The sequence below is a fragment of the Mandrillus leucophaeus genome, unplaced genomic scaffold (assembly GCF_000951045.1).
Source record: "Mandrillus leucophaeus isolate KB7577 unplaced genomic scaffold, Mleu.le_1.0 Scaffold190, whole genome shotgun sequence".
In the NCBI taxonomy this organism is placed as follows: domain Eukaryota; kingdom Metazoa; phylum Chordata; class Mammalia; order Primates; family Cercopithecidae; genus Mandrillus; species Mandrillus leucophaeus.
Window position 1 is genome coordinate 3,999,713 of NW_012101921.1, and position 11,906 is coordinate 4,011,618.

Consider the following 11,906-nt stretch of genomic DNA (forward strand, 5'->3'; position numbering starts at 1 on the left):
CCTGTAATCCCAGTATTTTGGGTGGCTGAGGCAGGCGGATAACAAGGTTAGGAGATCGAGACCATCCTGGCTAACATGGTGAAACCCCCTCTCTACTAAAAATACAAAAAAATTAGCCGGGCATGGTGGCACGCACCTGTAGTCACAGCTACTCAGGAGGCGGAGGCAGGAGAATCATTTGAACCCAGAAGACGGAGGTTGCAGTGAGCAAGATCGTGCCACTGCACTTCAACCTAGGAGACAGAGTGAGACTCCATCTCAAAAAAAGAAAATAACAATAATAATAATAAATAAAAACAATTAGCTGGGCATGGTAGTGTGCTCCTGTAATCCCAGCTACTTGGGAGGTTGAGGCAGGAGAATCACTTGAACCCAGGAGGCAGAGGTTGCAGTGAGCTGAGATTGTGCCACTGCACTCCAGCCTGGGCGATAAAACGAGACTCCATCTCAAAAAATAAAATAAAATAAATAGAACTTAGAAGAACTAAGAGTCTTTGTCCTCACAGTCATATCAGTTATATTAAACAAATATATTTTAAAGGATGGAAAGAAGGAAAGAGAAATAAAAAAGATATTATGGTGAATATATAATGTTTTGTTGTTCTAGTCTCCTCTTACTCAGTGTTTACTATCGAGTAAAACTAGTATTTATTTCTTATTTAGTGAGAGAATTTTCTAGCTGCTTTTTGGGATAAGTGAGGATAGAAAAATTACTTCCACTAGGTGCTCACACCTGTAATCCCAGCACTTTGGAAGCCCAAGGCGTGAGGATCTCTTGAGCCCAAGAGTTCAAGACTGGCCTAGGCAATATAGGGAGACCCGTCTCTACAAAATCAACCAACCAACAAACAACAACAACAAAAAAACCAAAAACAATTAGTCAAGCATGGTGGAGTACCCTGGTTGGACGATCACTTGAGTTTAGGAGGCAGAAGTTGCAGTGAGCCAAGATTGCACCACTGCACTCCAGCCTGGGCAACAGAGCAAGACCCTGTTAAAAAAAGAAAGGAAAAGAGAGAAGGAAAGGAAAGGTAACAGGAAAGGAAAGGAGGAAAGGGAAAGGAAAAGGGAAAGGGAAATTACTTCCAAGGAGATCATTCTTATCTTGTAAAGAACAATTTGAGATGTTCCCTTTAGTTCTGTAAATGTAGTGAGTAGACCCCATTGTCCTGAGATATAGACCTTAATACTAACTGTAATTTTATTATCATACTTATTTTAACAATGACAACTTTTATCCATGATATAGGCCTTGCTATGCAACGCTCTTTGCTAGTGAGGGAGCTGACCAATTTTTACAAGAGGAGCCCGTTACCACTGGGAGGTAGTTTTATGTGGTATTTTATTTAATCTTCATAACAACCTTATAAAATAAGTGTAACAGGCCAGACGTGGTGGCTAATGCCTGTAATCCCAGCGCTTTGGGAGACCAAGGCAGGTGAATCACCTGAGGTCAGGAGTTTGAGACCAGCCTGGCCAACATGGTGAAACCCCATCTCTACTAAAAATACAAAACTAAGCCAGGCGTGGTGGCGTGCACCTGTAATCCCAGCTACTTGGGAGGCTGTGGTAGGAGAACCACTTGAACCCAGGAGGCAGAGGTTGCACTGAGCTGAGACCAGGCCATTGCACTCCATCCTGGGCAACAAGAGCAAAAATCCATCTCAAAAAATAAAAATAAATAAAAATAAAGTAAGTAACAGATGAAAAAAAATAAAGAGACTGAGTAACTTATCTAAGACTACAAAGCTCGGAAGTTGCTGATCTGAGATTCATACCCATGTCAATCTGGCTCAAAACCTGTACTTTCCTATTTCAACATGCTGAGTGAAGATGAATTATCACGAAATTATAACTCCATCAGCAAGAGCACAGGGAGCACTAGGCTATGCCCTGAAAGCATGAGACTCCGAGCAGGTCATGGAATCTTTCTTGTCCCACTTTTTCTTACCTGTCAATAGGATGGCTCTGATAATCAATGGTTCCCCAAAACCAGAACTTGGGTCAAAGTTTGCACATGTCCATCATACAATTAGAAAAGTAAGGCCTGCCATGTGTGGTGACTCACGCCTGAAATCCTAGCACTCTGGGAGGTGGGTGGATTCCTTGACCTCTGGAGTTCAAGACCAGCCTGGCCAACATGGCGAAATCCCATCTCTACAAAAATACAAAAATTAGCCAGGCATGGTGGTGTGCTCCTGTAGTCCCAGCTACTGGGGAGACTGAGGGGTTGAGTCCAGGAGGTAGAGGTTGCAGTGAGCCAAGACTGAGCCACTCCCAGCCTGGGAGACAGAGCCAGAGTCTTTCTTAAAAAAAAGAAAAAAAGAAAATGTAGATTTTCCATAAAGCTACCATTTATTCTACTTAAAAGAGCTATCCTTTGATGTAAGATTATATTTTTTTCTGCATGTTTTATAATGTCCTTCACAAAATAAGATACTGGGAGGAGATGAGATATTATTTTTATTTTATTTTTATTGTTATTGTTTTTTTGAGACAGAGTCTCGCTCTGTCACCCAGGCTGCCTATTAGCTTACAGTGTTCCAAATACAAAATTTCATTTTCACATGTCTTCTAAGCCAGGCCTAGAATTCTCTTCTATATAAATTCCTAGATTCCTATATAAGAGAACAGGGGAAAAAGGCCAAATTTAGCAAGTTCAAAAGCAGTCTGAGAGTGGAAAAAAAGACTCCTCAAATATTGGCACAAACTTACCTTCTGTGTTGGAGCTGCACTCTTTCTCAGACCCTGTGCGCCAACATTTCTCACCCTTATTTATTTATTATTATTATTATTTTAGAGATGGAGTCTTGCTTTTGTCGCCCAGGCTGGAGTGCATTGGCACGATGTCGGCTCACTGCACCTCTGCTTCCCAGGTTCAAGTGATTCTCATGCCTCAGCCTCCCAAGTAGCCGGGACTACAGGCGTGTGCCACCACGTCCAGGTAATTTTTGTATTTTTAGTAGAGATGGTGTTTCACCATGTTGGCCAGGCTGGTCTCGAACTCCTGACCTTGTGATCCTCCCGCCTTGGTCTCCCAAAGTGCTGGGATTACAGGCATGAGCCACCATGCCCAGCCTTTTTTTTTTTTTTTTTTTTTTTTTTTTTTTTTTTTTTTGAGACGGACTCTCGCTCTGTTGCCCAGGCTGGAGTATACTGGAGTGATCTCGGCTCACTGCGACCTCTGCCTCCTAGGTTCAAGCGATTCTCCTGCCTCAGTCTCCCAAGTAGCTGGGACTACAGGCGCGTGTCACTAGGCCTGGCTAATTTTTGTATTTTTAGTAGAGATGGTGTTTCACCATGTTGGCCAGGCTGGTCTCGAACTCCTGACCTTGTGATCCTCCCGCCTTGGTCTCCCAAAGTGCTGGGATTACAGGCATGAGCCACCATGCCCAGCCTTTTTTTTTTTTTTTTTTTTTTTTTTTTTTTTTTTTTTTGAGACGGACTCTCGCTCTGTTGCCCAGGCTGGAGTGCAGTGGCATGATCTCAGCTCACTGCAATCTCCACCTCCCAGGTTCAAGCGATTCTCCTGCCTCAGTCTCCCAAGTAGCTTGGATTACAGGCATGTGCCACCATGCCCAGCTAATTTTATATTTTTAGTAGAGATGGAGTTTCTCCATGTTGGTCAGACTGATCTTGAACTCCCGACCTCAAGTGATCTGCCTGCCTTGGCCTCCCAAATTGCTGGGAGGTGTAAGCCACCACGCCCGGCCAATTTTTGTATTTTTTAATAGAGACAGGGTTTCACCATGTTGGCCAGGCTGGTCTCGAACTCCTGACCTCAACTGATCCACCCGCCTCAGGCTCCCAAAGTGCTGGGATTACAGCCATCACACCCAGCCAAATTATTTGTAAATATCTTTATTGAGCAAAATAAGATGTAGGCACCCTACTTTGGCTTCTAAAATATTGTTGGACTTTTTTGGGAATTTTCCTTGCCTATGAAATCCCAAAATTTGGGAACCATTGTTCTAATTGAATGCACAAACTGACTGGGCGTGGTGGCTCACGCCTGTAATCCCAGCACTTTGGGAGGCTGAGGCGGGTGGCTCACCTGAGATCAGGAGTTCGAGACCAGCCTGACCAACATGGTGAAATCCCGTCTCTACTAAAAAATACAAAAATTAGCCGGGCATGGTGGTGGGCACCTGTAATCCCAACTACTCGGGAGGCTGAGGCAGGAGAATCGCTTGAACCCGGGAGGCATGGGTTGCAGTGAACTAAGATCATGCCGTTGCATTCCAGTGAGACTGTCTCAAAAAAAAAAAAAAAGAACACACAAACTAGCAGGTTGACTATTGATAAAGCCACAGATTTTTTTTCTAACTAATTTTTTTTGTTGCTGTTTGAAGAATGCTGTTGTGTGAATAAACCCTGGTATAGAGAGACAGTTATAACCTCAGAAGAGCAAAGACTCGGAGTATTATTCCATCACACAAAAGGTCCTTTAAATCAAACGTGGATTTGAGTGAATTGGCAACATTTAAAATGTGTGGAATTTTACTTGTTAATACACATTTGCAGCTTCCCTAGAAAAATTAGATCTGGCCATCTTGAGCCCACATGTTGCTGGAGCACAGTGGCTGTGGCCCTGTGGGCATGGCATGAGCCTCTAGTTTGCCATCATCCCCACCATTTTCTACTGCATCTCACCCTGCCTGCTTCATTCATGTGAGTGTGCCATCCCAATCCTGCAGGTTTTTATGTTTGCAACCTCATGCAAGTGCAGTCTAGGGACCACAGCACTGATGTCACCTGGGAGGTGGTCAGAAATGCAGAATCCCAGGCTCCACCCAAAATCTACTGAATCAAAACCTGTGTTTTAACAAAATCTCCAGGAAAATCATATGCACATTACAGTTTAAGAAGTCCTTTGAGAAGAACCTGGAACCTCAAGATCCTTTCCTCAGCCAGATTCTGTGACCATGGGCAAAGCTCTGAACTATTCACTGTGGCAACAGGTACAACTCACAGTGCCTAGGGTGGGAAGACAGAACAAAATCATATATTAAAATAGCTACCGCTGGGCGCAGTGGCTCACACCTGTAATCCCAGCACTTAGGGAGGCCGAGGTGGGCAGATCATGAGATCAGGAGTTCAAGACCAGCCTGGCCCATATGGTGAAACCCCATCTCTACTGAAAATACAAAAATTAGCCGAGCATGGTGGCTGGTGCCTTTAGTTGCAGCTACTCAGGAGGCTGAGGCAGAAGAATCGCTTGAACCCGGGAGGCGGAGGTTGCAGTGAGCCAAGATTGTGCCACTGCACTCCAGCCTGGGTGACAGAGAGAGACTCCGTCTCAAAACAAACAAACAAACAAACAAAAAAACAGTTACCATGCCAGTCGCAGTGGCTTACGCCTGTAATCCCAGCACTTTGGGAGGCCTAGGCAGGCAGATCACCTGAGGTCAGGAGTTTGACACCAGCCTAGGCAATATGGTGAAACCCCATCTCTACTAAAACTACAAAAAAATTAACTGGGCGTGGTGGTGTGCGCCTGTAGTCCCAGCTACTCAGAGGCCGAGGCAGGAGAATTGCTTGAACCCGGAGGCGGAGGTTGCAGTGAGCCGAGATCATGCCACTGCTCTCCAGCCTGGGTGACAGAGTGAGACCCTGTCTCAAAAAAGAAAGAAAGAAAGAAAAAAGCTACTATTATAAGGATGATTGTACAAATATATGACTCAGACTGGGCTGGATCAGTGTCTGCTGGACTGATGTTGGTGGTAGGGGGATGGAGGCTGGAGCTGGGCCTCAAAGACAGGAGGGAGAAAATGTCCAGACTGAGGTGCTCACGTTCTGTAGTGAGGGACCCCTCGGCAGCACTGACCGGCTGGAGCACAGAGCCTGATTTGGAAACACTAAGAAAGCAATAAGATTGGAAATATATTTTGAGCATAAACTGTAGCTTAGACTTCTAAGCTAAGATATTGGCATTTGTTCTCTTTATAATGAGAAGCCATTGATAGCTTTAGAAGTATGAGATGAGTGTTTTGAGGTTAATAGTCTGACAGATTGTGTAGGGTCAGTGGGTTTTATTTTAAAGACACACATTCAGAATGGTTTTACACACAAGCCTAGATGTGGGTAAAGCAAATTCCTAAAGGTATGACACATTTTGTGTCTTTCCAACCTATATTGGCATGCGTTTCTGTGATATGTGAACTCAGAGTCCCTGACCCAGCACCCATAGCCGTGCTGAATCTTTGCTGGCCTTTTGTCAGGCCTTGCCATGAGAGTGACCATTAAAGGTCAGAGAGTCATACGGCCTCTCCCAGGGATACCGGACTGGCCTGGGAATTGAGGAATTCACTCCGCATCCAAGAACCACATTTCCCCAGCTGTAAGATGGCAGAGAATAATGTTTGTGTCCCGATGAAGTTCTAACACACAGTGTTCTCAGATGACTGGCAGCAATTTGAAAGTAACATGTGACTGTGTAATTTATGCTCTTTGAATTTGCAGTGAGACTATTCGTGGCAGTACAATGTCTATCCATGCTCCTAATTAGAAGTTTTCCAGAACAGCTCATGTGTCTGAATTAGAAATATTTGTCACAGGGCATTAAATGTGGCATTTAGCTGTTGGGTGATTTTTTCAATAGAACTTTGTTAAAGACCAGATATAATGTGTCATTGTTTCTTTTGTGATTCTGGATTCTTTTTGAGAACTAAATGTTTAAGCAGTAAAGAGCTGAGACACCCTATGGGTAAGATCCTTTATAAACCAGCCCATTACACCGTGAATTCACTTACATTGTTGGCCAATGACGTCATGTAAGGATCAGATTATGCTTTTCTGTTTGGGTGTGTTTTGTGTTGATTTGTCAAGCCTGGAGGGTTGGCCACCAGGAAGAAGTTGAAATGGCCACTGAAATCCCCTAGCTGTGATTGTCACAAACTTGGGTCTGAGATACACAGAAACACTTGCTTGTCATCAGGCTGAAGCTTTCAGCTCAGGCTGTACCAGTGCCTCTTGGAAATATAAATGAAAGCATTTTTACAACTCAGCAACAAAATATCCAATAGCCTGATAAAAAGATGGGCAAAGGACTTGAACAGACATTTCTCCAAAGATGATATCCAAATAGCCAATGAGGACACATGAAAAGATGCTCAACATCACCAGTTTCATTAGAGAAATGCAAGTCAAAACCACATTGAGCCATCACCTCACACTCATTGGGATGGCTACTATCAAAATACAAAACAAAACAAAACAAAACAGAAAATAACAAGTGTTGATGAGGATGTTGCAAAGTTGAAGCCCCCATGCATTGTTAGTGGGATTGTAAAATGGGGTAACTGCTATAGAAAACAGTATTAACAGTTCTCAAAAAATTAAAAATAGAACTACCATATGGCACAGCAGTCTCACTTTTGAATATATATCCAAAAGAATTGAAAGCAGGGTCTCAAAGAAATATTTGCACACTCATGTTCATAGCAGTGTTATTCACAATTGCCAAAAGATGGAAGCAAACCAAGTGTTTGACTGATGAATGGATAAACAAAATGTAGTATATACATACAATGGAATATTATCCAGCCTTGAAAAGGAAAGGCCAGACACAGTGGCTCATGCCTGTGATCCTAGCACTTTGGGAGGCCAAGGCAGGAGGATTGCCTGAGGCCAGGAGTTTGAGACCAGCCTGGGCAATATAGTGAGACCCCCATCTCTACCAAAAATAAAAATTAGCTGGATGTGGTGGTGCATGCCTGTAGTCCCAGCTACTTAGGAGGCTGAGGCAGGAGGATCGCTTGAGCCCAGGAGTTCAAAGCTACAGTGAGCTATGATTGTACCACTGCCCTCCAGCCTGGGCAACAGAGCAAGATCTTGTTTATTAAAAAAAATAAAAAGGAAAGAAATCCTGTCACATGCTACATATATGAACCTTGAAGACATTGTGCTAAGTGAAATAAGCCAATCACAAAAAGACAAATGCTATAGGATTGCACTTATATATCTGCAATGGTCAATTCATAGAAACAAAGTAGAATGTTGGTTACCCTGGGCTGAGGGGAGGCAAGGGGGCGTTGTTTAAAGGATATATACAGTTTCAGATTGCAAGATGAAAAAGTTCTGGAGATTGGTTTCACAGCAATGTGAATATACTTAACACTCTGAACTGTATACTTAAAAATGATTAAGATGATAAATTTTATGTGTTTCTACTACAATAAAAAATACACAACAGATAATTGCATGAATAGCCCAATTTGTAGCCTCCTGTATCTATGCCCTTTGCCTTGTAACTTCTTAGTCCCTTCACACACTGTCTCTGGGCTTGGCACATAAAGTACAGTCAAAAACAAGCTATGTAAGTTCTGAGGCTAGGTCACAAAAAGGATATCGTTTCTGCCTTGCCTGCTGTCTCAACTGGGACACTTAACATTTGGTACCAAGCCAGCATGCTATGAAGACACCCACAGTAGCCAACATGGAGACTACATTGAAGCAATACAGGTATTGAGAACAGAGACGCCCCCAGCCCCACTCCCCACCCAGCTGGCTGCCAGCATCAGGTCCACCAAGGAAGACATATGGATGGCAAATAAGCACATGAAAACATGCTCAACACCATTAGTCTTTAGAGAAGTACAAATTAAAACCATAAGGAGACATCACTACCTACCTACTAGAATCACTGAAATTAAACAGACAACAGACCATGTGCTGGCCAGAATGTGGAAGAATTCACACTCTCATAGGCCAATGAAGGCGACACAAAATGATACTGTCACCGGTAGAGGGTCATGGCTGCAAATTGTCCAGATTCTTGGCGTTTTGAACAAAGAATTGGACAAAACGCCCAGCAAAGAAAGAATGAAGCAACAAAAGAACGAAAGCAGCTGTCTCACCTTTGGGCTCGGAGGAGGCCAAGATGTAACTTTCTTCGTCGTCCCAAATCTGGGTTCATCTGACACCAGCCGCCTCCACCATGCCGCCGAAGTTGGACCCCAACAAGATCAAAGTCGTGTACCGGAGGTGAAGTCGGTGCCACTTCTGCCCTGGCCCCCAAGATCGGCCCCCTGGGTCTGTCTCCAAAAAAAGTTGGTGATGACATTGCCAAGGCAACAGGTGACAAAGGGCCTGAGGATTACAGTGAAACTCACCATTCAGGACAGACGGGCCCAGATTGAGGTGATACCTTCTGCCTCTGCCCTGATCATCAAAGCCCTCAAGGAACCACCAAGAGACAGAAAGAAACAGAAAAACATTAAACACAGTGGGAGTATCACTTTTGATGAGATCGTCAACATTGCTCGTCAGATGCGGCACCGATCCTTAGCCAGAGAACTCTCTGGAACCATTAAAGAGATCCTGGGGCCTGCCCACTCTGTGGGTTGTAATGTTGATGGCGCCACCCTCATGACATCATAGATGACATCAACAGTGGTGCTGTGGAATGCCCAGCCAGTTAAGCACAAAGGAAAATATTTCAATAAAGGATCATTTGATAACTGGTGTAAAAAAAAAAAAAAAAAAACGAAATCAGGGATTTATTGAAAACGAAAGTACACTCCACAGCGTGGGAGCAGGCCGAGCAGCGGCTCAAGGGCACCGATACAGAATCTTCTCCGGTCCAAATACCCTCTAGAAGTTTCCCATTGGCCACTTCATGCTCACCTCAGGTAAATGAAGTGGTAGCCCACAATCAGTCTGTTAGGTTGCAGAAAGCAGCCAACCAGAGGATGACGTGGTTACAAAAGTTACACTCCTGTGCAAACATATGATTGGTTGCAGAAAGCAACCAATCAGAGGCTAGGGTGAAGTTACAAAGTTACACTTCTATGCAAACGAAGACTCGGCCCACAATCAGTCTGATTGGTTGTGGACAGCAACCATTCAGAGGCTGGAGTGAAGTTACAAAGTTGCAAAGGAAGACTTCACCCGCAATCAGTCTGATTGGTTGCTGACAGTCAATTTCCCTTGCCTGGCAGAAAAGGTGGGGGATTTGTAAAGGGAGTAGCCTCTGGTTTTTGTGATTTAGGCATGGAAAATTAGGGTTTTCCTTTCAGTTTAGTTCTAGGAACGCTGAGTGAAACAGCCTTACGTTCCCTGCCTTCAAACCCTATTCTCCTGTCTCGATACAACTACTTACCAAAACAGTTTGGCAGTTTCTTAAAAATTAACTATACACTTACCATATTATCCAGCTATTTCACTGCTAGTTGGTTCCTAAGAGAAAAGGAAGCTATATTCTTAGAAAGAGTTGTACGTGATTGCTTGTAGCAGTTTTATTTATAATAGCCAAAAACAAATGAAAAAAATCTCACATGCCCACTTATAAAGTATGGTGTATATTCTTTTTTTGTTTTGAGCCTCACTCACTCTGTCACCTAGGCTGGAGTGCAGTAGGGTGATCACACCTCACTGCAGTCTTGACCTCCTGGGCTCAAACAATCCTGCCTTAGCCTCCTGAGTAGCTGGGATTACAGGCACAACCCTCCCCACCCAGCTAATTTTGTATTTTTAAGTAGAGACGGGGTTTCTTCATGTTGGTCAGGCTTGTCCCCAACTCCTGACCTCAGGTGATCTACCCGCCTTGGCCTCCTAAAGTGCTGGGATTACTAGGCCTGAGCCACTGTGCCTGGCCAGGAGCAGATGTTTAATAGCAAAAGAAGGAGAAAGAGAAAGGAAAATAGCTCTCTCTTTAGTGAGAAAGAAGGGACTTCCAAGAGGAAAAGGTCAGCTGGTGGTGGACACGCCAGATTTGATAGTCCAGCTTGAGGAGGCCATGTCAGATTTAGGTAGGGCTCACAGGTTTTTTGGGCCAGGTGTGACATTTACATAGCACACATGGAAGGCTGGTGGCCCCACCCTAATCCTATTATGCAAATGAACTCTCCCCTCCGCTGAGGCCATCTTGTCTGCTCCTTACTGTACACGTGGCTGGCAGAGAAGGGGAGATGGAGCCGCCATTTTGAACATGTCTAGGCCCAGGTAGTTCTTTCCTGTGGCATCCACCTGTGCAAGCTCCCAGTTTGCTTGTCTATGTCTGCAGCTTGACTTTACTGGCTGCTCTTTGTTAGAAAATGATTTGGTGCCAGGCGCGGTGACCCACGCCTATAATCCCAGCACTTTGGGAGGCCGAGGCGGGTTGATCACCTGCGGTCAGGAGTTCCAGAGCAGTCTGGCCAACTTAGTGAAACCTGTCTCTACTAAAAATACAAAAAATTAGCTGGGCATGTTGGCAGGCACCTGTAATTCCAGCTACACAGCAGGCTGAGGCAGGAGAATTGGTTGAACCTGGGAGGCAGAGGCTGCGGGTGAGCTGAGATCAGGCCATTGCACTCCAGCCTGGGCAATAAGAGTGAAACTCCTTCTCAAAAAATAAAAAATATTCAGTGGGCATAATTAAAAATAATGAGAGGTATCACTGAGTGCATTCAATGAGCCAAGTATTGGGATTTACTCATTTTTTAAATATAATTTGTCCAAGATTAAGTAGCTCCTTCCTCTATACCTCTATACTATATAGTGCTTCTAAGCCACTCTGCAAAAGAAACACTAAGATTAGGGCCCCAGATAACTATCATCATTTAAAAGAAAAAAAATCTCATTATCAGATCAAATGATTCATAGAGCTGTATGTGCTCCTGATGAAAGGGACATCTTAAATCATTACATTCAATTTTGTTGTTGTTGAGACAGAATCTTGCTCTGTCACCCAGGCTGGAGTACAGTGGCGTGATCTCAGATCACTGCAACCTCTGCCTCCTGTACTCAAGTGATCCTCCTACATCAGCCTGCCTCCTGAGTCACTGGGACTACATGGGTGCACCACCATGCTCAGCTAATTTTAAATGTTTTTTTTTTTTTTTTTGGTAGAGATGAGGTCTTACTATATTGTCCAGGCTGGTCTCCAACTCCTGGGCTCAAGCTATCTTCCCACTTCCTCTATT

General features: G+C 44.1%; 1 pseudogene; it reads left to right on the plus strand.

The window, feature by feature from the left end:
* The first annotated feature begins 4,925 nt into the window (after positions 1–4,925).
* LOC105538375 lies at positions 4,926–9,481 on the plus strand (annotated as a pseudogene).
* Positions 9,482–11,906: the final 2,425 nt, after the last annotated feature.